The sequence below is a fragment of the Sinocyclocheilus anshuiensis genome, unplaced genomic scaffold (assembly GCF_001515605.1).
Source record: "Sinocyclocheilus anshuiensis isolate Anshui unplaced genomic scaffold, SAMN03320099.WGS_v1.1 scaffold334, whole genome shotgun sequence".
Classification (NCBI taxonomy): Eukaryota; Metazoa; Chordata; class Actinopteri; order Cypriniformes; family Cyprinidae; genus Sinocyclocheilus; species Sinocyclocheilus anshuiensis.
Window position 1 is genome coordinate 271,945 of NW_015546055.1, and position 5,726 is coordinate 277,670.

The 5,726-nt window shown below is 35.7% G+C and overlaps 1 protein-coding gene and 1 long non-coding RNA gene across 2 annotated transcripts in view; one reads left to right on the plus strand and one right to left on the minus strand.

Annotated features, from left to right (window-relative positions):
• LOC107699243 (autism susceptibility gene 2 protein-like) overlaps positions 1-5,726 on the minus strand; it is a 262,039-nt gene that overhangs the window by 179,576 nt on the left and 76,737 nt on the right. The window lies entirely within an intron of this gene.
• The window catches only part of LOC107699254 (uncharacterized), an 18,765-nt gene continuing 13,267 nt past the window's right edge, over positions 229-5,726 (plus strand). Inside the window, exons 1-2 of the long non-coding RNA XR_001635443.1 lie at positions 229-240; positions 726-728. This is a non-coding gene — a long non-coding RNA (uncharacterized LOC107699254). The remainder of the gene's footprint in view (positions 241-725; positions 729-5,726) is intronic.

Consider the following 5,726-nt stretch of genomic DNA (forward strand, 5'->3'; position numbering starts at 1 on the left):
TGTATGCCTAAGGTTGAAAATAAATGATGTTTATAGTGAATGCCCCTATGAATGGTCTTATTTTTACGATTTCGTTTTAATCCAAGTGATGCGTACGTGTGCTAAGTGAGTGAACATCAAAGATCACACAACAGAATTGCTCTCTCTCTCTCTCTGTCTCTCTCTCCCCACCGTTAAGTAACTTGTGCACTGTTTTACTTGCTTGTTTTTGACATATCCGACCGAACTACAAACTTTCCAGTGACGTCTGTGAGAAAGGTATATTCATTCGACAAGCTCGCGCATCTACGCCACCGCGTGCTCAATCCACTCAGCGTGCTTTGTTTATCAGCTCGCGCACATCAGCTATACAGGCTTAATACTGAATGTTTAACATTATATTCATTGCATACATATACTTCGTAGTAGACATCCTTAACTCCTTTCTGCTGTCTTTTGTTCTGTTGTTGGTGTTTCTTTGTCTGAATATGGCGCTTATCACATGTTGTGTGGTATCGGGGCATTTTAACGAGTACGAGTACAAGAGCTCAGTATCGGGCCCGGTATCGGTGCATCCCTAGTTTTTATACTGTACAAACTGTATTTTCTATCGCCCTACACCAACCCTACCCCTCACAGAAAACTTTCTGCATTTTTACAATCTCAAAAAAACTCATTCTGTATGATTTGTAAGCTTTTGTACCCATGGGGACCTCAATTTAGGTCCCCACGGTGACCCCCATGAGTTGGTGTGTATTCAGGTTTAAATCCCCACCAGTGTAGAAAAACCTGTACACACACACACACACATTAAGCCACTCGAGGCCATGCATTAGACTGATTTTACCATGGCCTCTCGTGACTTATTGCTTTAGTAACAGCAGGGGAGAACAAGCCAATGGCCTTCAAATGCAGGTTAAAAGAAATCAACTCAATTACAACAAAGGTCATCCACCCTCCACCATCCGGCACTCATCAAAGAGAATATTTCATTAGCTCAACTCAATAAGCAATTCGACGAACGATAAGAGCGGGTTTAAAGATGTATCTAATTAAAGGCTAGGCCTATCTAAGAGTGTAAGCGAGGGAACGAATAAACGAATGAACGAATGAAGCAGTCTGTGTCCATGGGGGGGAAGTAGGTCATTCACGCTTGGGCAGTTCATACAGATTCACTGTAACAAAGCTGTTCCTTTAATAGCAGAGATCTGGGACAAACCGTATTTTCATCACATTCTACAACACAGAACATTTTAGAACTAGCTTTTTTAAACAAATGTTCACCAGAGGTCATATTAGGTAAACATCCAAACCCTGAATCCTATCTTATCTGTTTAGTAACCGTGAGAGTTTCATTTAGGAACTTATTTAGAAAATCAATCTTAATTTATGACTTAAAGGAACAGTTTGCCTAAAAATGAAAATTCTGTAATTTACTCACCCTCATGTCATCTCTATAGAACCTTGTTTCCATTCCAGGATAAAAAATAAAAAAAAGGTGATTGTGACTTTTTCATCTTTTCAGACATTTTCAAAAAAAATTCAAGATATAAACTCAGATTTTAGTCCAGGATTCCATACGTTCCAAACCTGTATGACTTTCTTCTGTGGAACACAAAGTCACATTTTGAAAAATGTCTTAAGTGTTTTAAATCAAACATAATGTAGCATGACAGATGAGTATATTCTAAGTCAATATTCAGACTGGAGTTTCTTTAGCATGGTTGTTTTGTGTACTAAACGATTAACGAAGTGCTCTGCTGCAGTTCTAAGCAATACAATCACACCGCATGATGTGATCAAAGAGCAACTCAAGAGCACATCAAAAGCTGCACAACAGGTTGCTTTGTGAGAGTTGCCTTTTATGTTATGAGAGGGCAAAGCCTTTTAATTAAATTCACGTAAGACAAAAGAATCAATTGGTCTGAGAGCAACATCTGGATTTAGCCCAGGCAATTAACATGATTATAATAGTCATTTAATTTTACGGGATAAAACACTTTTACAACAGCTGGCTTCCGCCAGTTTTTCAACATCAGGATGAAAAATAAGGGAAAACTCAAAAGGGGCTCTGGGGGTAATTATTAAAAATGTAATAGCTTTATAACTGATGAGTACAAAATGATATGAATAATTATTCAAGGCTTTCATGTTTGATCCCCAACTTCTACTAGGCACTGCAATAAGTTCATACAAGACCTATTTCAGTGTTTTTACTGCTTTTAATCACAAAGCTTCATATAAAATACTAATGTTAATGTAAATTCAGTTAAACAGGTCAAATAAAGTGTACACTATTACAGTCCATTATGACAACAAATGCATTATTAAAGCAGTAAAGCCACTGTATGTTTTAATACACTCCAGACATATTCTAGTGGCATGGCTTCAGACACTACACTGCCATCCAAAAGTTTGGGGAGAATAATATTTTTTTTTCCTCTACACAAATACAGTAAAAATAGTAATGTCGTGAAATATTATTATAATTAAAAAAATATATATTCCATCATTACTCCAGTCTTCAGTGTCACAAGATCCTTCAGAAATCTAAAATGCAGATTTGAAGCTCAAGAAACATTTCTTATTATTATCAATGTTGAAAACAGTTGTGCAGCTTAATATTTTTGTGGAAACCGTAATACTTTTTTTCAGAATTCTTTGATGTATAGAGATTTCAAAAGATCTGCATTTGTTTTAAATAGAAAAATTTGGTTAATAAATGTCTTTATCGAGTTTTTAAAAATTCTTTAAAAAAAAAGTGGAAACAACTGCCATCTTTTTAAAAAGCCAGATTTATTCAATAACGAAACAAGTGACTCTGTATGAATGAGTCAATAAATCATTCACTCAGTCGATTTGATTGAAACACTGACTCTTACAATTAAAGAAGTGACTGTCTTTATGAGCAAGTCACTGAATCATTCATTCAAGTGATTTGTTTATAAACCCTGCTTCATTTAGGACATTGATGAAATATTTAAAGTATATATAAGTAACAGTATAAAAAAATTATGCTTTGCTCTTTTGTATTATATTAGAGCTTTAAACAGTAGTAGTATGGTGCAGTAATTTGTAGTATATTATACTTTACAGATTATGTTAAGCAGGCTATAGTATAGAGTGAAAGTATACAATGAGCAGTCTGTAATGTAGCATATTGCGTATTGTTAGTGAACTGAGTGTGTGTTGTAGACAGCATGTTAGTGGTGTATTCTAGTGCTGAGTAAGGCTGCACTTCTCACTGAGGGCTCGTTCATTCACGGTGACACATGACCTGATTCTTCACCCGCAGGCTAACAACACCCGCACACACAATGTTACAAAGGCTTCTAAAGAAGAGCTCTGCTCCCCACTTATTACACACTCTCTATCAGTTTACCCTTTTAACCTACGGCTTTCTCTCCCTTTCTCTCTAGCTGCAGTGACTCATGGGCAGTAATCCATACTAACGCCTCAGGAGTGCTGAGGTTCATTACACATTCAAACACTCCATAAACACAATAGATTCTGCAGTCCTTTTTTAGATGGTGTGTTTTGTATGCTGATGTCAAATCACTAAAAAAAAAGGCAGCCCATCAGTCAGCAAAATGTTCGATACTCTCCATCTGTGATCATTGTTTACTCTCACTGTTTTTCTATTCTTCTCCAGAGAAGTCTCAGTGTTATGTCTGGAAGTTAAAATCTAGATGTTTTAAAATGCTTATGCTGCTCAAAATCACTGTATAGGGAGGCATCTCACCCCAGTTAGAACTCGGGGCCAAAACAACAGGAAGTTGCATCTTTTTGCATGTAGATGTATGTAGATTTCATCACAAAGACCTGTTTCTTATTTATAACTAGCCACAATCCAGATGTTATCTGCACTAATATAGCACTTTACCAAGTACTTGATATTATTTTCAACAGAAACATATCTCCCTTCTATGTAAATTAGGTTTATTTTGAGCATTGATCACCAAAGTCAGCAATATTTGCTGTGAAAAGCATTTGGTAAACTCTATTTAACTACAAAAAGATGTGTATTTCAGTGCATGTTCAAATGATAGAGAAGACTGCACAGTTTAGCCGAATCTAAATAAACAGCAGTATTAGCAGGTGTGATTCATTCATATTAAATTCCCTTTCTATCTTTCACACTCTTTTCACGCATATTGCTTTTCTTTCTTTCTCCTGCCATTTTCTTTCCAGTGGTCAAGATCCTAATTGCTGCCATCCTATTCTCACCTGTTTGTGTAAAGCTGATAACATCTAAAAAAAGTGCAGGTCCTACAAAAGAAGAGTAGTTAGTGCTAACAATATTATATAACATGTACTTTTGCATGGAAAAAATGCTGTACATTTTAATTAAAAACACATCTGAGAAACAGTAAAAACAAAGAAATATATCATGAGCGAAATACATCTCACACACACAGCCACATAAATGTTCCCATAAACCCTTTTGGTGACCTCATGCCAGTCTGCTTGTGGGATTCTGTGGCTTGAGCTCCTTGTGTCGTACAGGCAATGTTGCCTAGCAACAAGGTAGAGAAAGCAGATCATTAAATTTTGCTGATGAAGTCTAGCCAGCAACAGCCACAGAGCGAGAGATCGCATAATCCATATTATCTTACACTGTGTCCTTCTCTTCAAATTTATCCATACTCTACTTTTTTGCACAGTTCTGTTCCATTAACTATACTTTTAATTAGGGCTGGGCGATATAGCTAAAAAATGTATCAACGATATAATGTTTAATATCGTTTGGTATTGATAATTATTGACATTTTTATAACCTTTTTTAAAACAAAGAGCAATAGAATTTTTTTTTTTAATTTAACCACTGTATTTTTAAATTAACCCAGTTTATTGAGACAAACAACCAATATTTTGTTTTAACAATCAAACACAAAATAAAAATTAAACATATCTCATTTCTAATGTTTTATATGCAGATTAAATAGGTCTTAAGGAAACTTTTGTCTTGTCTCCCGAGGCCACAGGAGGGGGCAATGAGCAAAATAATGCAACGCATTTAAATTTGTCAACGCAAGGAAATAACTGTCTATAAAAAAACGTGCATTACGTCTAAATTAACTCATAAAAATCAAATATAATTTCGTAAATTGCATAAACAATTATGAACAAAAACAGCATCATGTATTTATGCATTGCTTAATCCAAAGAGCCGAAGCACCATTCACACAGATTGCATTTAAAAACATATGAGATGCAGTGAAAAGGAATAAACCTCCACAAAGTCGCGAAGTCTTTTCTAAACGTTTAAACTGTTTTAACTTTAAATGGCTACATCTCTTGTGTGAGACATGAGTGCAAAAGACATATTTGTCTGTCTAAAAAATGCGCTGAATTTGCGTTCTGTGTGAATGGCTTGGTTTCAGTTTTAACCTAATCAAGATCTTCTCCGCATTGAGCTTCTATATTTCTCTAATATTCTGAATGAATAACGCAGCAGCGGCGCGTCTCGTGGGCAAGACTAACAAAAAATGTAAAATGCAACAACGTCACTTACATCATCACCGCATCTCGAGCTCCACTGATGACGCTCCCTGATGCACACCTAACATTCAAATGCAAATGTTTATTTTAAACTTGACTAATATTAATTTTTTTATTCACAATCTCCTCATCACAGGCAGGCACAGCACTCAAGTCACTCATAGCACGGGCCTATATCGTGCACTATATCAAACATTTTTTATATCGTTATCGAAGAAGGTGTACCGTCGATAAATATTGATACC